The 25,023-nt window shown below is 27.9% G+C and overlaps 2 protein-coding genes across 3 annotated transcripts in view; both read left to right on the top strand.

Annotated features, from left to right (window-relative positions):
* Window positions 1-25,023, top strand: part of LOC107455273 (cubilin-like) — a 164,507-nt gene that overhangs the window by 22,498 nt on the left and 116,986 nt on the right. The gene's annotated exons all lie outside the window — the stretch shown is intronic.
* LOC107441147 (lipopolysaccharide-induced tumor necrosis factor-alpha factor homolog) overlaps window positions 18,941-25,023 on the top strand; it is a 324,710-nt gene continuing 318,627 nt past the window's right edge. Inside the window, exon 1 of the mRNA XM_071180202.1 lies at window positions 18,941-18,952. The gene's annotated coding sequence lies outside the window, so the exon portion shown is untranslated. The remainder of the gene's footprint in view (window positions 18,953-25,023) is intronic.

Raw genomic sequence — 25,023 nt, 5'->3', positions numbered from 1 at the left:
TTTGCACATCTAATCACACACACACACACACCAACATTTNGGTCAGCGATGGTTATAAAATAAAATAAAATGAAATGATAAGATATAACGATAATTCTTTAAAAAAATGTTAACCATAATATTTCACCTGATTACTTAACTCTATTGATTATACCTTTTTGTTTTTTTCTTCTTTTCTTTGCTATCCTGTTTTTTAATTATCCTTTTAATTATCGTCTTGTTATTAAATGATAAGAATTAAGTAAAATCAGGCCTTAATTCCCTGAGAGTCTCTGATGAAATGTTATTGAACATAATAAAGGAAAATGATAATTAGTTTAATATTTTTTGACTGAAATGATTTGCTCCTTATATGTTTTATGATATTTTCCGCGTTTATACAATTTTTTTTAATCTAATGAATATGCTTTCATTATTGATGAAATAAAATATATATTAAAAATAGGCCAAAAATCTCTGAGTCTATAATGGAAAATTATAGATTCTATTAAAGAACAACGAAATTTTTTTAATGGATAATGGTCTGGCCATTCACATAAACTTAATAATAGTTCTACTTTTGCACATCTAATCATGTGTTTTTAATTAGTAGATTGAATGCGGCCTGTTATTGGAGGAATAAGAATAAATTAAAAATAGCTCTCATTTCTCTGAGTGTATGGTAAAATATTTTAATTTATAACCGTCGTTGAACAACCGACCCAAATTTTTGAGTTTACGACTGCTAATGTTCAACTCCGTGGCCTTCTAATTTTGAAATCAATCCAGAAGACAAGGGAACTCTTGGATCAAGTATTGGGAGAAATTTTCGCTTGTGTAGAGCTTTTTGATGGAACTAACACGCATCTGCGTTACACGGGGAGGAAAACCACAAAAATGTCCCACGATCAGTCTGACTGCAAGGGGACTCTAACCGCATGATCCGTCCACCACTGAGAATATTTTACGTTAGGACTGTGGTCGTTGCTCGCTGGATGCGGAATTCGTATCGACCAGTCATTCGAACCAGGTTCACATCATTAAAAGGAGGACGCTCCATTCCCTGAGTCACCACGGCTCATGATAAAATATTGTCAAATGTAAAGAAAATTGATAAATCAATATTTTTATGTGTTTGCTAATTAATCAAATGAATATGTGTTCGAATAGGGAAATAATGAATAATATACTAATAAAGTTTTAAAAAAAACATTCGAAGTCAAGAATAAGAAACTGTAGAATCCATTAAAAGGGCAGTGAGGATTCTTTAAATGAATGTTTCGTCTGCTTTAATTTCAAACTTCACTATAATTCTTTTTCTGTATTCTTGATCATGTGTTTTTAATTAATACAATGAATACGCGTACTGTTATTGGAAGAATAAAAAATAAATGATGATGGATTCTAGAAGTAGCAATTGAAACAAATCACTACTTTGATCTCCTCTGCTCAGAAGATTGAAAGCAAATAAGAAAAGACGAAATTGAATTTGGAGGAGAACCAAGAAAAAAAAAAGTCAAAGAAAGTGAAAAAAAATTATAAGCTAACAATGTAGGGACAGATCAAATCGTTCGAAATGTAATGGATAAGAGAAGATATCAATATAACACGAGTTTTATAAGCTCTAGAAACAATGTAATTTATGAAGATAATGTTTAGAGAAAGTGCAGTTGAAACCGGTGATTCTATTAAACCGTATTCGATATATATGATGACTTTTACTCCAAAACTGTCTTCGTTGATTTTAGTTTTAATTCTACGTCCATTATTTTAATTTATTGAGAAATACCAAGAAAAAAAATCCCATCTTGTTTTTTATGTTATTAAATTTGTTTTAATCCCGCCAATCTCAGATGCTTAGCATTTTTGAACATATTTATAAAGATAGTAAAGTTATAAAGAAAATTATTAACGCAGAAAAATAAGGTTTTACTTTCATTAACTATTTGATTAATTATTGCGAATTTATATTATCTGAATTGTGAAATAAAGAGTAGGTGTTGTAGATTCTTTCTTACCAAAATTGACTGAAAACTAAAACATCACGCATTGAAGCTAGCAATAGTTACCATATACGGCAATACAAAATTAGTTTCTATACTTTTTATTAGTTAGGATCAAGAAAATTTGTAATAATGTTGAAAGTTTTCGGGAAGCTGTGGATAATTTTTTAAATAATTTGAGTAAAAATGATTTTCCTTTTAATTTTTGTAATGTTAATTTTTTAATTAAAAAAATGATTGATGGTTTTTAAGTTTTTNTTTAATTTATTGAGAAATACCAAGAAAAAAAATCCCATCTTGTTTTTTATGTTATTAAATTTGTTTTAATTCCGCCAATCTCAGATGCTTAGCATTTTTGAATATATTTATAAAGATAGTAAAGTTATAAAGAAAATTATTAACGCAGAAAAATAAGGTTTTACATTCATTAACTATTTGATTAATTATTGTGAATTTATATTATCTGAATTGTAAAATAAAGAGTGGGTGTTGTAAATTCTTTCTTACCAAAATTGACTGAAAACTAAAACATCACGCATTTAAACTAGCAATAGTTACCATATACGGCAATACAAAATTTTCTATACTCTTTTAATTTTTTTAAGATTTATAGAAATTTTGACTTTAAAATTTACTGACTATAAAATTTACTCTCTTTTGAATGAAAATAAAAAAAATTTTAACAGCCAAAATAAGTGTAGGTTATAATCTGTCGCGTAAAGTTTTAGAATGTAGATCAAGTTAGTTTTGAAATCACATGCCTCATATGTTTAAATCTTCTATATACTAATTGCACAAACTGAATTTATTGCGAGGAAGTTTGCAGTTTTATAGATTTAAATAAATGCTTAAGTTGAAGATATTACAGGAATTTTTAAATATAATATAAAAGGAATAAATGAAAGGGTAAAGTAGCCATACGAAAAGAATAAAAAATTACATGAAAAGATGGAGAAGCAAACGCTGTCTGAAGCCACTAAAAGATGACAGGATTGAGAGGATTACAATTTATACGTAATATTTTGTAGGTTTACCATATGAAGTTCTGTACAGGTAGTGCTATCGGTTAAAATTCAGGGTTTCTACTTCTAATTTATTACCACGCCATCTGAAATTGTTATTGCATTTGTGCTAACTTTTGATATTTATTAACCAATTTGTAAATTCTTTAACTTTATCAGAAAAATAAATGATTATGACGCTCAAAAGAAGGCGACATTTACACTTTATTTATCTCGTGATATTCATTGCCTTTAATCAATTTATGGCCTTATGACCTTTATGAGTTTATAAAATACAGAATGAACGATAATATTATGCGTATATTTCATTAGAATCTCAATTCCAATATTGTTGAGCTTGTCCACACATCGTCTTGCAAAAACAACTCAAGTGGAAGGATACGCTGGAAATTTTCAAGATTCCTTTTCCGGTTTCAGTATCTTGTCATTGTTAATAACCATTCGTATAGGCAATAAATCAAAATCAGTCTGCATCATTTTATTTATGTTGTATTTTTATACATATTGCAAAGTTATAACCAATTATAACTCAGGATATGTTCAAAACATTTGTTAGACTCTTGGAAATACGATATTTATAGATGTATTGTGGACTTGAAATATTTCTTCGCTGCCAGAAATGGCGCAATTTCTCAAACTAGCAAAATGAATCTCAGATGTATCCTGCGGCCACCACAGTCTGGCAAAATCTTTGAGCAGAAACATAATTTTTAGAAGCTTTTTCAGGAAAGGGAAATAAAAAGCCAGAGTTTAAATACCTTAGACCTTAAAGCAAAGATATAATTTTAAAGTAAATATGCCATCTTGCTGCAAAGTATTATCAGGGGTTCAGAATGGCTAAACAACTTAAATATTTTAAAATTATTAAACTTTTTTAAAAATCATCAATTTGGCGAGATTTTTTACCCTTAAGGGAAAATCATTAAAACCAATGCTTAATTCTTAACTTTTTTGCAAATTTTTATGAACCCAGATAAGCATCGGAGAAAGTTTTTTGGTATCAAAATATCACACTACAAGCGCTTTTCATTTTCTTAAAACTCTGGCTTTTCTCCATGCTGACGTTTTGTTCCATTTTCAGAATAAAGATAGATGACGCTGTTTAAAAATAGGCTAAACTTGACCCAACAGTCATAGATAACTGTTGCAAATTCACAGCAGATATTAAAATAGCATATTATTCGCGCAATGACAGCGTCTTCGAGAAACAGTCAATTTTTTGAATAACAATTTGCATGTTAAATACATCTAATTACATTTTAATACAATATTTTAACCCCGCAATCTAAAATATGATAGAAGAAAAGATGCGGATTGGTGTTACGGATTATACAGAGCATATTAAAATAATAAAGAATCTCAATAAGAGATTTAAAAAACTTTAAAATAAGCAAATGTTTTTTATTGTTTCCAATGAGCTGCACAATCGGTCTTGCCGATGAACAGATCTAGTGCGTTCTCCAGAGGCGGTATCCACTCTTTCAGGACCACCACAGTGGGTGAGATACCGTCGGTCATGTTAATGTGGACGTCTAGTTTCTGCCACACTAGATGGCAGCACCGAGACTCTATTTGGATGCTGAAGTGCACTAGGAATTTAATTTTGCCGGAAAAATAAGCAAACGTATGAGAAGAATTAAAACAAATGTTGCCCTTTAACGTCAACTAGATTTCTCGATAACTGTAATAAACGATAACTGTAATTAATTTATTACAAGCAATTAGGGATTATTTAAATTTAATTTTTAAACAAATAGGTCACTATAGAACAAATCGGAATGAAATTAATATTTTTTATCAGAATAATTTTATAAATGGATAATTATAAAAATTTCGATATTTTGTAGTTGGATATATTTTTAAAATACTCTATTTTTAGAACAAAATTCACTGTACCATTTTATAAGTACCATTAAATCAATATGTATAGGTTTTTTAATGAAGGCTTTTTAACATTTTTAATTACAGTGTAAAAAGAAAAATTATGAATAGTTTGCATTTCATTATAAAGAATTGAAAAGCTTATTTGCTTTAACCATCAATTTATCAAATTTTTTTATACTGATATTAGATGAGTGAAATTTTAAATAGCTTTATGAAATTTTATTGATTTAAGGTTTTATTTCTTTCAAAAAGTGAATAATACTAATTAATACTTCCACTAATGAATTGAAAAACTTCGAACACTAATTTAATAGCATAGCTGAATTGTTTTTGATTTCCAAAAGTGATACTGAGCTGAGTAAAGAAAAAAAAACATTATCTAGGTTAATGGATGCAGATATTTATTTAGAATAGAAAAATGAAACCAAGTAACGAATATAAAGCTCAAATGTCACATGATACTGCTTAACCTTAATTGGTGTTTTAGATTAACATCGTTATCAAAGGTTAAAATAACAAGCCAAAATACTTTTAAAATCTTTTATCAGCTGCTATTATAAAAATAAAAGATGTAAAGACTTTGCGAACGCATTACTTAACTTTCATTCGGAAATATTCTTAGTGAAAATGGCTATAAATAATTTCCGTATCTGATTAGTAGAGTCATGATTACAAGGATGTGACAATGAATTAATTTTTTTTTATTAAGTGTGTAAAATATTAAGACACGTAATGAATTTTTACTAAATAAAATAGAAGTTAACAAGCTGAACATTTTTACGTTACCTCAAATTTTACTAGTATAGTTAAAATTAAACTCTTTGGAAAAATTACCAAGTATTACCGCAGTTACAACAAACAGCTTTATTACCAAATATCATGATAATAAAAACATATTTTATTGTCAATTTTTCAAAAGCTATTGCTAATGCATTGCGGTAAGAATTACTGTTCTTTTTGGTGCCTCCCTACAGAAAGAAATACGATAAATTTTACCATATTCTGGTAGTTTTGACTATACTTTCTTTCTCAGTTCGTGATGCAATAATATTTTTGACCAATCGAAGCCTTCCTTGCAGAAAGCTGGATGCCGGTGCGATCTGTTTATATGCCTGTTCTCCCCTACTTTTAGATGAAAGTGCAAATTATGGTGACTCAAATATCTGAATGAATATCAACCTTAAACTTTAATTTATAATTAATAATTAAAATCTATTTCATTCCCCAAAATTTATGATACATTGAAAAATGTAAATACAATTTTTGATTTTGATAAAATTTTGATTGTTTATTTTCTGAACTGGGTGATGTTCCAGTCAAATTATATTTTGTTCCAAGAAGTGTGAAAGTAACTCAAACAAAGCTCAGAAAGTGAGAAACAAAAGTGTCGTCAGGGCGAGGCCCTTCCCTAATTTGGAACAAAGCAATTAAGAAATAATAAAAAAACTAAAATAGTTTTTGCGATATTAATACCATGCTTTGAAAGCACAGAAAACTTTCAGATTTTTTTATAAGCAATTTTTTTTTTAAATATTCATTAGAATGTCTCTTCTGATTTGCAATATTTAGATATATATTTAAATATATATTAGCATGTTTTTATTCATTTGTAATTTTTAAATATATATTAGCATGTTTTTAATCATTTGTAATTTTTAAATACTTATTTGCCGACCGGCCTGTGTAGGGGGCAGGGAACTGTCCTTGCATCAGAAAGGGCCTGGGTTCGAATCCCGGGCAAGGCATGGATGTTTCTTTCTCTCTCTGTGTGTGATCTATGTCCTTTCTCCTTTGAGTTTGAATGTGTGTGAATGTGACCTGCCCTATAAACGGGTTGTAGGTGTGTGAATGGCGTGGCAGAAGTCGAATTCCTGGCCGTAGATGGCGCCACTGAAAAACAAGAACAATCGCAACCCCACTGCCTGTACAGGCAAACGAAAAAAAAACTTATTTGAATGGTTCTTCTGATTTGTAATGAGTAAATATATATTAAAGTGATTTTAAAAATTTATAAAATTAAATTATTTATTGGCATAGTTTTATTATTATTTAAGCTTTAAAAATGACACAAGTATTGCACTATTAATATGTATCATAACGAATTACTATAATCCTTTGAGTTAATTTGAATAAATTAAGTTATGGATCATTTTTAGAATGACTAGAAACACTTTTGTTCAATTGAAACTTATATAGCTAGCAATTTATTTCATTTTGTTTTGGGCAACAATGATAACATTATTCATCGTTACAAACTAGAGTACCTTTTATGGAAAATTTGAATAAATTATTCGCGTGTAAAGCTTTGCATATTTCATTAAACCAAATAAGCAAATTCGTAATGAAGACACATTTCTCAGGATTATTACTTGAGAGAAAAATAAATTTATTCCGTTAAAAAACGAGAGAAAAAAATCATTCTTTAACAAAATAAAAGAAACGTTTTTACTTCTGCCAAGAGGAATGGGTTCCAGAATGTTAAAATTCCAGATTTGCCTGCGGGAGGAAATATATTTGAAGTCAGCTATTTGTGTTTCGAAGAGGGAAATAAAGCGCTGTCATATACCTACTTGAATATGCATGCCTCATTTGTCATTTCTCTTTTAATCATTACACAGTAATGTGCCCTTGGTTAAATTCAATCAAATCAAAAACATACATGGATAAAAAGAGCTATAAGCTAGAAGGACAAAGGAATATAAAGTATTAGGAATCGCAAAAGACCACAAAAGAATTAATTTATTCAATACTGGCAATGAGCGAAAGAAGAGTTTTTCTTCTTAAATTAAATTATTTTTGTAACATGTTGGCAATCAGTGCATTAGTGTACAGGGATGTTTTAAATTCATGTATGCATATTTCGAACAAAATATTTGGATATCATAGTTAAGACAGGATTTAAATTAGCATATTTTTATCTTGTATAAATAGATAAAGTTAACTTGGTGTAAATTGAAATTTTATTAAAATACAAGAAGAGTTTGGTAATAAACATGCTTTAGAAATCTCCTTTGGCTTAATTTTGCATAAGAATACACTTAGAATAACAAAACAAAATAGCGATTACTTTTGTCTATTTTCTTAAATACTTTACCATAAATGATTAAAAGTTTTACTACGATTATTTTACATTGAATTACTTTTAAGATAATTAGGTATGATTTCTTGGTATTCTTTAGTTTGCGATTTGAAAAAAACGAGTCTCTCGCTCGGTATAAATAATTCTGGTAAAAGTACTGTATTGTAATGATATATCTAGTAAAAAATATATAGTTCTAGTTAAGTAAACCTAAATATACAGTATTTAAACCAATCATTGGGTAAAGTTTCTGTTTCATATGGTAACAGTTCACCGTAAATTCTGGTTTTTAAAATTATAACTCTTATTGAAAAAAATCTAGTTTTAGATTGAAAAATATCTAATTTTAGATTTTCCCAAAAATTTATCTATACTTAAATCAGAAATGATGAAAGAAAATTATAAATAATATAGTTTTTTAATTATTACAGTAAAACACAGAGTTTTTAAAAACCACAGATTTTTCAAATGTACTTAGTAATTACTTTATTTTTAATACGACTAAAACAATAAACATAGAGCTCATGATTTTCGAACCTTTTTTATTGGTGGAATTACGAGTTAAAAATTTTAATTAATTAAATAAAAAATTAAAGTATTCAATGTTTGGCGTTTTAGGCATGACAAAAATAATTTTTTTTCTCTTTTTATGGTCCCTTGAAAAACATAGATTCTAAGAAGTTATTTTTAATTTGTTATAGTTTTGAGTCTCTCTATTTAAGGCGAGAGAGGATAAAAGTTCGATTGTCGATAAATTTTTCTTGTAGCTGCCATTTTCCTATGTAAACTCATATTATTTTCTGGCACAGAGCTTCGTTTGAGATTTTAATTATCTAGTTTGCCGAAAAGTCATCAAACGTATGATTTTTACACCCAAAAGTAAGTAAATAAAAACTTGGTAATATAAAAAACTACTGCATAAAATATCAAATTTGCCTTGTCAAGAAAATTTTCATAAATACTTCATATGGAATCTAAGTCTTAAAACCTAATAGACTACTGGGGTAGGTAAATCAAAGCTTTTCCGAAATCAAATATCAAATTTCTATTTCATTTATGATTGATATAATTTTATTAATGATTAAAGGTTTTTTTTTCTCTAGCATTAATGAGAATAATATTTATAATACTAAGCTTGAACTAATTTCAAAAATATCATTATACTCTTTATAACACTATATAGTGTCATCTAATTTTAATACAAATATGATGAAAGAGGAATTTAATGAAAAGGGAATAAAATGAGGAACAACATAGTTTTTACTTACATGATAATTAGGACACAATCGAGGGGAAGTTCATTTACTTGTTAACAATACTACAAAACGTCCAACAACACCCCTATTTACTAAATATTGTTAAATTCAGATTAACTTAGTATATAAGGAACTACTTTCATTGGTTTTCAAAAAGTGTAGGAAGGTATCCTGCTTCGGAAATAGTAACTGCTTTCTTTAAGGTAAAAATTAAAAAAATAATATTTTTATGTTTAAATTAATTTGGAATAGTAATGCTTACTTAATAAATTTCTTTAAACTTAAATTATCATCATGGGTGGCTGAATTACTTTATCCATTGGTTTAAATGAATTTTGTATAATAATGCGTGTTGATCAAGTGGTGCTAAATTCAAATTTGCGCCATGGTTCACGTAATAATTTTAACCATTGGTTCTGAGATAGAGGATTCAGTGATTCTGCTTCAGAAATTGTTGAAATTGCTTTTTCTAAGTAAAACTTAAAAAGAAGTATAGATTCTTGTTTAAATGAGTATAGTGTAATATTGCACATTCATTAAAAATTAAATTCAAATATGCTCCTCCGTCTATGACGTATTTATTTTGAATCTTTGTTTTTTTAGAATGGATTTAGTTATTCTGCTTCAGAAATTGTAGCAACTGTTTTTTTTTTCGTTAAAGTAAAACTAAGAATTATATAACCATGTTGAAATTAATTTAATGTAATAATGCATGTTCAACATTAAATTCAAATATGCTCTGTGGATTACGTATTTTATATAATATTGGTCCATTGGATTGAGCCATTTTTTTACTTAGATATCAGATGAGTGAAATTTCAAATAGTCTATTGATTTAGCGCTTTTTGAAAGAAATAAAACACTAAATCAATAAGCAATTTCAAATTTCACTCATCTAATATCTATATGAAAATGGCGCACATTTAATTTATCCTCAAATGGTTTCTGCTATTTATGACAAATCTTAAAAATTTATCTGTAATTTATGCATAGCTAACAGTTAAAATAGATTGCAAGCTAAGAGCCAAACAAATTTTAATTTTTCTCAAAAAACACTAATTTATGCAAAAATTTGAGAAGAAACTTGTTTGAAATGTGTTGATTTTGTTTAATACAATCAAATATCATAGCATAAGGCCTTGAAATATTTAATAACTAAATTCAATATTCAATGTTTGTTAGAAGATACGCTTTATTTAATCATAAAATCATATATTTCGAAAATAATATGGTTATAATAAATAAAAAATAAACAGATAAGATAAAACCGTGCCATCAATTTTCTTTAACACTTCGTTTAGATAAAACGAACAAGTTCATCGGTTTTACATTTATTATGCAGACTTTTCGAAGTTGATGATGGGTTCAGCATGTATTTAACGGAATTCATTGATTTTGTTCTGACGTAGAAGTAAACTTTTTCAAATTTGTTCATCAATGTAAGATTTCGGGTAAAAACAAATTGCATATATAAATTGTAAATGACATCTTATATAATATTTGAAAAAATTATAAAAGATCTTAAAATTATAACAGGGCACTAATATCTTTAAAAAATGAACTGTTTTTGAAATTTTACTTTCTTTAAAAAAAAAAATTTCGTTTTAAGAAGTTTTCCTACATATTTTTTTGCATTTCTTTGTCATCTTTGATTTTTATCCTACTATGTTTTCTAATATTATCTTCCTTTTGCTAAATTTTTTATTCAATTTTCTCATAATTAGCATTCATGGAAAATTCATTGAATATTTTTTCAAATTAAATTAACTTGAGATAAATCAAGTATTTTAATTGCTTTTATAAATTTAAACATTACTTAATTATATAGATTAATTAAATTAATGCTTTTCATACAACTGCGTGATAAAAGTTTTTTTCAAAGAAAACTTGCAAAATTAGATATCAATTATAAAAATGCGACTTACTTGGATGTTTTTGAAATAAAAGATGCTAAGAAATACTTAATTCTACTGGTTATAAACTAAAACTATTATTCCATGTCGATCTGAAAAACATGCACGATGCATGTAATGTTTTTATAAGCTTTTTCAAAAAATAATTTAAAAAAACGTGCACATATTAAAAGTCACAAACAGGTACTTAAGGCAAGTAGCAATAAAAACATTATATAAATAAAACTAAACACTACTGAGGAAAACAGGTCTGAAAAAAGGAAAACAAAAAATTCGTTTGTTTGGGAGATGAAACTTGTAATCATATCTAATAATTTTCTTTTAGCTCGCCTCTGTGCTTTATTCCAGACTGCTTTCCTCAGTTATGATTCATAATATTCTGATAGCATTTCGTTTCTTTTTCTGGTAGGAATCAGTTTTCGATGATAAAAAAAACATTAATTTTTTGTCTTCACTTTAATAAAGATTCTATAAATATAGAATGAGGGTAATTATTATAGAACACCTTTGCTAATCTATTTATAATTAAATTAGAAAGTATCATTATAATGAAAAAAGTTATGATTATTAAAATATTATTAACTGACTCATTTGGTGCAGTATAAAGTTTTGTACTTTCATTTACACACGCAAATTCATTAAAAAGCACAAAATTTGTCTGTATTAATTAAGAAAAAATTTAAGTATAAAAACCATTATGTAATAACATTCTATCATGGAAATGCATCTATTTCTAATAATATAAACAATGGCTTTTTGGTAATAAGTTTAGTTTTGAAAAAAGAAATGTCTTTCAATCAAACATTCGTTTTTCTAGAAGAATATCTTACGAAAATAATGTTCGTTTATGGAAAGAACAAAAGAAAATTCTTCTAAATTGAGATATTAGTGCAGATGGCACAATTGCTTCTACTGAATCAGAACAAATTGCAAAGAATGATTCAAAGGAATTTTCCTTTAATAGCTACATCCATTTGTACAAACTTTGTTCAAACTCTTGAAAGGTCTTTTGGGTTTTTAAATAAAAGAACGGTAAGCAATATCGACTAAAAATATATTTTCTAATGAGTCATTCTTAGCATTTTTAATGATGGCAGAAAAAACTAAATCATGCAAATTTTATTTCTTATTTTATAACTTAAATGTTTTTATGTAATGTGAAGGAATATGACTTATGAAGGAATGGAATGTCTTCTCAATGATTATTTAACGTAATTACTTTGTAATCTGTACAACAACAGTTGTTCAACATGAATGATAATGTACAATACTCGATTATGTTTAGGAATCACTTGGTTGTCAGTCGCACTGTTTGCAAGTTACAGTCGCAGTTATAGAGCAAGTTACATAACCATTATGCATTTCAACTAATGTAACTGTAACGATTTAAAACAATGTAAAGAAACAACAACATGAGACTTGAAGAAAAAAAAAACATCATGTACACATATAAGCTGCACTGATAAAATTTTCCTTCTAAAATTACGGTAATTTAACTGGCAGCTGTCTGTCTATCCGATTAACCACAAAGTTTACGGAAAATATTTTTTTTTTCCTTTATGGTATCATAACCATTTACAAAAATATCGTTTTAAAACCATGAATACAAAACTATACGGTTTTTCAACCATTTACAACTAGCATTTTTTAAAAACGCAATAATTTTTAACTAGACATAGAAGCTCGGCTTTTCGTGAGTTAATGGTCATTGAAGAGTGCCGGACACTGGGAATTCTTCACGTGTTGAATGGAATGGAGAAAATATTGTAGTGTCAACACTAGGACTCGAACTCTAGTTCTGATGGTCATGAGATTGACAGATTAGCCCGCTCAGCTATGATATGTACGCAGTAGCGAAGAACTAAGTAGCTTCATTAGGTGTTTCTAGTTGCTGCGATAAAATTCTAGTTGTTTAACCGTATTAGGTGAAAGCAGTTAATAAGCAGTTTTTCTTAAACTTAACAGTTTGATTACCATTTCATTTATGGTTATTTGACTGTGTTGATTAAATACGATAAAATAACCATGGAATCAATTGTTATTTAACCATTTCTTCCGAGAAATTTCTAACAGTGTGTATAATAAGAACCACACAAATTATTTACTGCTTAGGCAATTCATATTCATAGTAATAAATTAAATACTTTGAATAACAATACACCAAAATCTGAACTATTATTAAAGTAAGTCAGAATTTTAACTTAAGTAAATAAATGCATCCACTCCCTTATATTATACACTGATAAAAATGCATGGTCAGAACTATCAGAATATGGTAATGGGTATTTTTATTCTGCCCCAATGGGAACACCAAAAAGCTGGTAATTTTTTCCGAATCGAAGGTATAAATTTCGGTAAAATAAACACTGAAATACGGTTTCAGAATAAGTAAGAGATAAAATTTGATAATTTATCATGATACCTTAGAGCATGGCATTAAAATAAATCATTTATTTGGTAACTGGTTAATATTTCTTACTAAATCTGTGATAATAAGAATTATTTGAAAACAAACTTTTTAACTAAACTGTTGCAATATGGACGGATGATGACCAAATGAATAGTTCAAATATCCAATGTTCATACGTTTTAGCACTTAATATTGGAATAATGTTTTGCTTAAATTTTGTTTATTTACTTATTATCCGGAAATGTCATTACCAATAATACGATAATTTCAGCAGAATGTTTTATTCCGTCCAATAATATGACAAAACTTTTGAACAAAAGTAATTTAGCTTGTACTTTCTATTCATACAAAATTAAAAAATTGGTATTAATGAATTTAAAAAAAAATGTTATGGGATTTTTTTATCTTCAAAAATAGCTGTGATATATCTTGCTATTTGATAATATTTTGGAAATTTTTCTTGATTAACGGATTTTCTTGATGACGGATTTAAATCCGTCTATTTCAATCACAATCCATAAACTTTTAAGAATGTCAAATATGCATTATCTAATCAAAAATGTGTGAAAGTTTCGATACTTTTTATATCATTTGTGAATTATCAAATATTGAAAAAAGAATTAAGTGACTACTATTTGTTTTTCATCAGAAGTATGAAGCTATGAGTGACCTATAATTTAAAACAAATTTAAACTATGTATACCATCTCGCCATAAATACTTTTTTAAACTTTAGAACGAACAAATAGCTCAAATATTTTAATTGTTAATAAACTTCCCTTAAAAATAACCAATTTGGTGAGATTTTTCTATCCCGATTAAAAATATCATAATCAATTAATGATTTTGATTTTTTTCCTTCAAATTTTTAGAAACCGAAATAATGCTGCATTGAAATAACTTTTCAAATTCTTAAAAATGCTTACAAATGAATAAACAAAGGGGGCGCTGGCTAAAGATAGGCTAAACTTAACCTAACAGTCATGAATAACTGAGGCAAATTCAGAGGAATTGTGAAAAAACACATATTGTTTTCAAGAATTCCTTAATTCATGTTATGTGGGAACCTTCAGAAACAGCCTAACAATTTTTAAGCTTTTTCATCGAATCTCGGTACATACCCTTAGGAAAATTTGCCATAGGTTTGCCATAAAAAATGCCATAGGATATTCCTATGGGGTTTTGCCTATGGCAAAAATTTTGCCATATACGTAAGGCAGAATTTTGCCATACATGTATGGCAAATTTTTGCCATAAGCAAAACCCCATAGGAATATTCTATGGCATTTTTTTGAATGGCAAAATTTTGCCATAGGCAAAACCCCATAGGAATATCCTATGGTATTTTTTTGTATGGCAAAGTTTTGCCATAAGAGTATGGCAAAAGTGTATGGCAAAATTTTGCCATAGGCAAAACCCCATAGGAATATCCTATGGCATTTTTTTATATGACAAATTTTTGCCATAAAACTAAGATGTGCTACAGTTTATGAAGAAATATTTTTCCATAGGTTATGGTACACCTTTGCCATACAGCTATGGCAACATTTCTCGTTGATATTTTACCATACGTCAAAAAATAATTACTTACAAGAATCTTTCGCAATGGATAATATTAAAAATGCGAAACTTAATAATTGTGGAATAAATATATATCCAGAAAGCTTTTTTTAAAATTTCTTTGATAAATTTCTCCTGCTTTACTTGCAGAATCCTTTTTGTATGCGGTTCTTATTCAAATAAATTTCAAACAGTTAGTACTAACCGCTAGAAAATGGGTCCGGNCACTAAAACGATAATTTCAGCAGAATGTTTTATTCCGTCCAATAAAATGACAAAACTTTTGAACAAAAGTAATTTAGCGTGGCATAAAAACCACTTATTCGGTAAAATTTACTTTTCAACGTTTTACTTTTAAAAAAATTAGTAAAGTATATTTTGCTTTTATTAACTCGAATTATGTTTTTTTTACCTGAATTGTCAATACCATATAGTACGGTAATTTGACCAGAATTTTGCTTCACCGCTTACCAACTTAAATAAACATTTTTTTTTAAAGGGAAGCGTTTACAGTTATGATTCAGTTATCAGTTATTAGTGGCTTATAAAAAAGGTTAAATTGTTATTGGAAAAAATTTTTTTATAATTTTAATATTTAAAATGTTATTACAATAAATGGTGAATTATGGATCATTTTAAATTATTTTTTACATAAATATTTTTATGTGTTTTGTAAATGCTAAAAGTGCATTTGATAGCTATGAATTGATAAGTAATTTATGTGTAACTGTTGCTTATTTTTTCACTTTCGTTTCTTTCTTGATCGTAGTCTTTTGTTTAAATTTTTACCAATTTGAAAAAAATACTCACAGAAAATTTTTAAGAGATAAATATGCATTGTGTACAATTCTTGATTTTATTTAACAACAATTAAAATAAGTACACTTTCTTTATCTATCCTCATACATTTTTATTCTTTAATCTCGACTTGTTTAAAGTTTAATCAGTAAACACAACCCAGGAACTTATGTTTTTAAAAATTACCGTCTTTTTTTACGGCTTGTATTTTAAGAACTTTTATGTTTTTAATCTGTCTTTTGGTTTTAAAATTCGAGTTGAAGAATTATAAGGTAATTGTTTTCGTCTTTTAAAAGAGTTTCTCGTAAATCTTTCTTCCATAAAGTAAACACTTTAGAACGAAAGTATAAACTTTTTAACAAAAAAAAGACTTGATTATTTAAGACTTTTATTAGAGAAATCTCAGAAGTAAAACTTTCATTATTAACGATACAGCGTTTCTTGATTTATGTCTAATAATCTTTCCTTGGAAAATCAGGTGATTTTCGAAGAAGAGTTAAACCTAAAATATTTGGCTGAACTACTTCATTAATAATTTGGCTAAACTACTTCTTCAATTGTGTGATATAATTGCATTCTACACTAAGTAAAAAATTCTAGGAAAATCACCGTACTATATAGACATTTCCAGTAAAAAAAATCTTGTAATAAAAATTTAAATATACGGTAGTTAAACCTTTCATATGGTAAAGATTTTCTGGTTTTCAGAGCTTTTTTCTTATTACCACGCATTAAGTAAAAAGTACAAAACTGTAAAATAAATATAATCGAATAAATGGTTTCTATAACATTCTCTAAGGTATCATGATACAATTACCAAATTTTAACACATTTACCTAATTTTATCGCATATATTATTTTTAACATGCATTATACGTATATTATTTTCAGTCGTTTTGAAAATGAGTGCCTGTATTTAAGCGCTTGAAACATGTTGACTGTTTTTTCCAATTTGTATCATTTTGAAATGAATGAAATTTTTGATCAAGTAATATCTCAGCGCTTCAATTTATTGCCATTGTTTACTTAATATACAGCATTTTAAAATTATTTTAAGGTGATATTGGGAAAAACAATTTGTAGAAAAAAAATATTTTTAAAAAATATTCAAAGATAAGAACGAAAAAAATTTTCTTCAAAATAAATTATAAGAGCTGATAAGAGCTTCTTAGAAAGGGCCGATTCGTTCTTCGTAATTCGGATGGGAAGCCAAAAAGAAAAACGAACCACCCTGAAAACATTTTGATGTAATAATTCTTCAGGTTCTGGAACTCAATCTTAATGGTTCAAGAGGGTGACCGTAAATATGCTAATTAATTGCAGACGATATACGATTATGAAATTAGACACAAAACGTAATTTCTCCGATTAGTTATACTTTTTTTTCAATCTCCCGCAATCTGGGAAATATGGTCTGCATAGTTTGGTCAAAAGAGTGATTCAAAGTTTCAACTCCTAAAGTTAATTTTACATTTTGCGTATTTCGCCATATCTCGAGAACTTTCTAAGTGATGGGAAAATTTTTTACACAAAATTATGAAACTCCTTATCCAAGGATAATTCCATGTATTATAATAGATATTCCCTCTATATAAATTTTAGTAATTTTTTATTACTTTGTCAAATAATAGTGGAAAAACTTTCAACTGTATACAATTCTATACATCATTTTAAAATATGTAATTTTGCGTGGCAGAAAAATGATTCGGACGAGATCGGTTGAATAATTCCTGAGAAACTGAATATTAAAGAATGCGTCTATTTGAAATTTGGTTTCTCAGGAACCATTCAACTGATTTCACTCAAATTTGTATTCTGCCACATAAAACTACATGCTTTGAAATTACATTAAAATTGTAGGCCTTACAATTCAAAAATTTTTCGACTGTTATTAAATAAATTGATTAAAGATTATAAATATTTACTGAAATATATTTTTGCATGGAATTATCTTTGGATAAACGAATTTTATAATTGTTCGCAAAAAAATTTCAATTCGCTTAAAAAAATTCTTCAGATATGGCAAATACGAAAAAAGTAAAATTAATATTAAGGGATCCGTTACTTTGGATCACTCTCTTAAGCAAACTATCGGGCCACATTTCCCAAATTGCTGCTACCCCCTTACATTTTTGAGAAATCGCTTTTTAAACGTGCGACATTTTTAAAATTCGTCTTCTCAAGAACTACAATATTCACGAGATCAAAAATATGAATAAGTCAGAAAAAAGAGTATTTTTACTCAGAGAAAGTACGTTTTTGTGCCTGATTTCGTATCGTAAAAGATAATCTGCACCAATTAATTAACAATTTCGAGGTCACTCCCTCGAACCATTAAGAATGAGTCTTAGAACACGAACATCCAATCTTTAAATCAAAAGTTATTTAGGGTGGTCCACTTTTTTGGCTCACTGTACATTATAACCCTGAACCGGAAATGCCCTAGTACACTGATAGGAGTCTTCCTATTGGATTTACTGATCGTGAGTATGTCATCGAATTCTTTTATTAATCCAAATTATCTTAATTTTATATTATATAAATGCTTTTTAATGGTTATTATGGAAAATAACGTTCAAATGCTTCCAGAACAGCAGTTTCAGCATAATTTAATGTGCTTGACGCTAGCTTATGAAACCATATACATCAAAATATATCCCGTCGAAAAATAATGTAAAAAATTCATGTCTACAGCTAAAGTATAACTGAAAACATTTGCTCTTTAAATTTTTCTTACAAATTTATTTGAAATAATTATTTAACTGTTTAGTATTTATTACTTTTTATTTAAACTTTTTATTAAAACTACTTGTTTAAAATGTCATATCTAATGGCACATTAAAATTCTTCTAAATAGTTCAATTTATGTAATGATAGTGTGATAAATGAAGAATCTTTTATTTAAAAAGTATTTAACTTATTCTTTGCCAATCAATTCCATGCGCAGGAGTGATTCGAGAAATTTTTGCATTATAATTGGCTTAATTTTTTTCTCCATATTTCAACTTCTCATTCAAGTTAAAATATCTTCGAAAATTATTCGAACTTCACCTTGATTTAAATCTTACACATCATAATAGTGAACGAAAAACGGAATTAATACCATACTGACATTGCAAATTAATTATCCGGACGTCTCTATGCAATTAAGAGTTCTTCGTAAGTGAGGGGAGATCAATATTAGAACAGGAGCCCTTTTCAGCTGCTGCAAAGGCAGATTCCCTGCAAACGGCGCCTTCGTTAAACACAGTTCTTTGCCTCTTTAGCACTATTAGTAATATTCTCGAGATCTGAAAAGTAATCTTTTGTGTGGGTTAAAGACAGATGCTGGGTTTGAGGGCATAAACTCTCCGGCTTCATTTGAATGACTAATTAACTTGAGTATGCTCAGTACTTTTGTAATTGTAGATCGAAGCTATGAGATTATACAGGCCATCTTTACCAGACCTACACTGTAAATAATTCCTGCTCAAATTACCGTATAAAGTACTGGCACTCTGGGTGCATCATTCATAAAATCAATTTTACCACTAAATATTATACCGTAATATTCGCAGAAGTATTTATTTAATTTGAGTGATTCAGTTATCGTATGGTAGTTATTACTGTAAAAATTACGGTATATCAGATTTGTTGCGCCGTAACATGTTCCGGAAAAATGGATTTTAAGGTAAAAAAAGTACTGGTTCCCTGAGCATCTGTCATTTTTACTGTAATTTGAACCGAAATTTATACAGTGTAACTGCTCCGATGCAATTTTGAGTTATGAGGGGTATTAAAATTTGTAGTTGTTTTTTTTTTTTTTTTTAAAAGCATCCTTAATTTACCCTGATTATTAGAAATCTTGAGGGTCCTTTAAACTTAACAAGTGGTAAAACATCGCAAAAAGTTAAGTTTTCAAATAATGATACGTAATATTATAGATGACTTCCATTTTCCTACATCACCTGCTGTTTTTCTTTTCTTTCAAAAACCCATATTTCATTTTTTAATTTTGCTCAATTATGAATATCTGAAAAACAGTATTAATTTCAATATATATATTTAGATTACAGGGTTTCAACTTAAAAATAAGTTAGAAACTCCGGATTCAGGCATTGGATTATTATAAAATGCTTGAATTTATGATTTTGACAATAAATAAGCTCATTAATAAGCGATATTTGCGATTATAACACACTTCGATTTCAATTTCAATTTCAATAATAAAACAACGGATGACATATTGCTTATTAACTTAAAAATGAAGTTTTAATTGAAAAATGCGTCTTGCCCATTTCAAAAATATGCACCTTTTGAGCATTTGCATAAAAGTTGATTTGGAAGTTGCTAATTTCAAAGCAAGTATTTAGGTAATGAAGGTTATACCAAAATAATGATAATAATTTAAAAGCACTAGACACTAACTCAGAAGCAAATATTTTTATTTCCTAATTTTAGTAATAAATTAAAATTATAAAAACATAAAAAAGTAAGCAATTAGATATTCTTCAAAGCCTTGAATGTAAATTAAATTTTAAATTAGAATCCAAACCTATAGAATATGTATGTAAATTAAATGACTTACATCTCGAGTCTCTGTTCAGAAAATATGCAACTTGATAGATCCGGAAATTTTCTGATTATAGACATGGCATTTACGTTGCCAGCATACTTTTAATTGATTAATAAATTTTAGGTTGGGAATATCACATTAAAAAAGGTAAACTTTAAAATTCAATGCATGAACTGTGTCATTAACAGTAATTTTGGCAGGAAATAAAATCTGTTTTTAGATTTTGGCAGTAAATTAAATTGGAGAAACACAAAGATAAATAAAATGTTAAACTTACAAAATTGCATGTAATTAAATTACGTACTTTTCGAGTCTCTGGTAGAAACATATGCAACTATGTAGTTTTGAAATTTTCAGACTATAGACATTTGTATATACAGAGCTATCATACTTTTATTGCGAAATTAAATTCAGATTTGTGATGGTCAGGTTACGAAAGTAAGCTCTGAAACCATAATCTAGGCACCTTCTCACTATCCACAATATTGGTGGAAAATTTAATCTGTTTTAAGATTTTTACAGTAAATTAAGTTGAGAAAAATACACAGAAAGATAAATTAAATTTTAAATTATAAACTTATAAGATTGCATAATACTAAATAACGTGCATTTCGAGCCTCTGGTGGAAACATATACAACTTTGTATTTTCTTAAACGTTCAGGCTGTAAATATTTGCATATACGTTGTTATTATACATTTATTGCAAAATAAATTTTAGGTTGGAGAAGGACACACTAAAAAAATAAGCTCTTAAACCTTAATCTAGACATTATATCACTGTCAGCAAATTGGGTAGCAAATTAAATATGTTTTGAGACTTATTAAATTAAAGGGAGAAGCATAAGGATAAATTAATAAATCTTGAAGAGTAAAATGTAGGATGGTATATTGATTATTAACGTACAAGGAAAATATAATTAGTGCAGGGGAAAATATATATCTCAACAGTTACGGAAATTTTCACATTATTGATATATCTATTTAAGTGTGACCAAGATAATAATTATATTGTTTGCTCAAGTATTGAAAGTAATAATAAATTTATTTAATTAAACAATTTTTCTCGTTTAATTGCACAAAACTATCTTATTTAAGAAGAGAGCAGAAAATTCTGTTAAATCTTTCCTTTTGAGCGAAAAATTGTATTATAAAATTGATAAAGGTTAGTTATTTACAAAACAATTATAATGTATATAAAATTAATTTGTAAGTCTGAAAGATAACTCAATAAATTTGTTAATTAAACATATTCACACTGTAACCCGTGATCTTTAAATTGTTTGCTCAACTTGCTTTAAGATAATTTATGCAATTATTTGAGAATGTAGTACATTTCATATGCTATTTAATTTAAATAAATAAATTGAGGCTCTTATTTTCGACGTTTTGAACCTTTTTCGGTACTTTTAGTGTTGAAAATATCACACTTCCCTCTGTCTTAAATAATTTATAATTTCTATTTTGAAACTAATTTTTTTCTGAAACGTAATATCTGTAATATTGCTTAATTTACAAAATAAAGGAAATATGAATGACATAAACTTTTAATAAATAAGACTTATACTCAAAATCTCTCTTCCTCCTCTTTCCGTCCTTTGAAATATTAACTAAGTATTTTTAATTAAAATAGATGCTGAAATATTTTATCTGAATATTTTAATTTATATTAGGCACTTAAAATTTTTAATTTTGTTATTTCTCTAATAAACAATACGCTTTTGTTATTTCACTATTTTAGATTTATGTTACCTCACTTTCATCATTCTCTTAATTTATGCGATAGGGATAAAATTTATCGAGTTAAAAATTCTAATTTTGATTGTACTAGAAAGTGCTGATAAAGATAGATTTTTTTAAAATTTTATTTAATTTTAATAGTTCACTTTAACATTTCTATTTATATGATGACATTTCAGTAAGTTACACCGTCATGAAAATAATAATACTTGCAAATGATGCATTTCGAGTAAAATATAAATATAGTTTTTCCGTTCGCTTGGTAATTGAGGATTAAATATAACAGTGATTAAATAAAATAATTATTTTAAATCTTTGAAATTTCCGTTTCAATTTGCAGTAATCGATCTTAATTTTACTGAACTCATTTTATTTGTGAAAATGTGTAATGAAAATTGATTTTATTGGTTTCATGTTTAGGTGTTCTTAAAAATGGTGGATGGTTCTGAAATTCAATTAAAAAAAAGGAAAAAATATAGACTTGTACAATTTACTACATTTTTCATCGAAAACGATAGGATTTATTCTCACTAAGTTTCATAATCAGTTAAAAAGTTCAATTCTAGATGACGCTAAATACGACAAACTGTACTACTATATTTTCCAAATAACCACCATGACGAGCAACAGAAAGTATGGTCTTATATTTTTATAGTCTCCACCGCATTGGTATTTTTACGAGTCCGAAATGCCCACTCTGTAGGAAATTCGAAGTAATGAATAGGAAGCACTTGATGGGATGTTCGGCTGTACACGGAGACTCCGAAGTGAAAAGATATTGGAGTGCTAGGCTTCTGCTAATGAGTCACTGACTTTTTTTCTCTAATCTATTTCATTTACATATATTCTTCTTGTTAAGAGTTTGTCAATTTCTGCCATTAGAAATATAAAAAATATAAAAAAATAAAACTTTTTACAGTAGACAGCGCTATCTATAGTCAAAAATCGTTTTTAATTGCGAGAATCAGAAAAAATAAACTTCTCGTTTCCTAAGCAAAACGTTTCAAATTGTTAAATTTAGTTCTCTCCGATAAAAACTAATCCTCATTTTCTCAGACAATTTTCTAAAGCGTCTACCATTTTTCGGGACTTGATATAAATTGCATATGTATAAATACACATTCATATGAGGTAATTAAATGTTGGATTTTGATTTACGATTTAAATTGATTGCTGTAAATAATTTTAAAAAATATTTTTTGAAAACATTTCAATGACCTAATAATAAGTATTTTTATTACAGCAATAGATGATGCTGAATAAATTTTAATCCCACTTTGCTTGCTGAAATTATTTATGATCTTTTACGAATTTCAACAGTATTTTGTTGTTAATGCGAAAATAATTTTGTGAAATTAAGAATCAGTATTTTCATGAAGAAAATTATACTAATTCTTTTTAATTTGTAAATTTAAGTTGTTTAACATTTCAGTGAAATTTTAAAAAAAATAATAACTCTACTACCTGCAGAATTTCAAAATTGAACACTTTATTTTAGGTAAAGATAATTTTTATTGTCTTAAATCTTTCAATCTAGATGGGCGAAAGTTATATTCCTTGCGTTTCACATCAAGTAGGTCAGTGGCTCGCAAAAAGGACGGAATTCCATCATAGGGGGAGACTTGAAGGGGCGAAATGAAACTATATTTTGTCTAAAGTAAGAACTCCCCTAGCCATTCGTCTGGACTCGTGGCTGTGACTATGGTAACGAGATATAACTATTTTAAGTAGGGGTGTGGGGTCAGAGAAAAAAAGGAAATTTTTTCTTCGGTCTGTTTTGTTAGCCCTAGAGGAAAGAGAAGCTACCTTCCCTGAAATGCCATATTCCTGTTTCCGTAGCAACATACGACCTCAGACTTTGTGGAGGGGCGAGTTCTTATCGTAGACAAATTATTGTTTGATTTCGTCTGATATTTTCTTCAAGCCTTCTGCATCTTCAGAAAATAAATTTAGGTTACACTTTCTTGATTTCTTGATTAAAAAGAAAGGAATATTGTCATAATGCCATTTAATTTGATGGGCTGAAAAAGCTTGATATTTTTCTAAATAAATTTTTTGGAAAAAAATTATCTCTATTTGAAAGGTATATTTGATGATAAATCAAATCGGCCAATTCAGCAAATCTTAATCATACGAGTAACTGTCAAAAAGAAATATCAGAACAATCAAATAAAGATAATTTATACTTCGTGCCACATACTAGACTGAATAGAACCGTCACTATAGTATGTGCATTGATGTACCTTTGTGTTCTAATCACTTAATTTTTTTCATTCATATCAGAACATTGTTTCACATTTGTGTCGACCTACAGTGTAAAAATAAGTTTCTCAAAATTGTGTAAAAAATTATCAAACTAGTTCCCAAACAAATAATAGTCGAATTCGAAAACTCCATTTTTAAAAGGGAAAAAAGCATAGACTCATTTTTTTTAAAGCAAAATGCATAGACTTAAAAATTATGTGGAGGGAGAAATATATAACATATATGCTCGTTGGATGCCGGCAGGATTTGAACCAAAGACCTCAGGGTTCGATGTTTGACGTTTTAAGAATATGTGTACATTACAGGCTAGGAAGCTTTATATAGTGATAACGAACGATATAAAACGAATTCGGAGGTCCATTGACCTCCGAATTTGTTTTATTCGTTGTGGGAATTCGTTTAATTCATTGTGGGAATCCTGTTAGCAGCTAAGGAGCTGCTCTCTCACAAATTCCTCCCTCCACTTTACTTTTGAGATGTATATAAGACAAAATAATGAAAAGATATAATTTCTTCATCAGCTCATACGATCATATCTGCAAAAAGGAGTGCTTTCTAACAT

Source organism: Parasteatoda tepidariorum, chromosome 4 (genome assembly GCF_043381705.1).
Source record: "Parasteatoda tepidariorum isolate YZ-2023 chromosome 4, CAS_Ptep_4.0, whole genome shotgun sequence".
Taxonomy (NCBI): Eukaryota; Metazoa; Arthropoda; class Arachnida; order Araneae; family Theridiidae; genus Parasteatoda; species Parasteatoda tepidariorum.
Note: the sequence above shows the minus strand (reverse complement) of the source record. Positions and strands in the feature narration are given on the sequence as shown.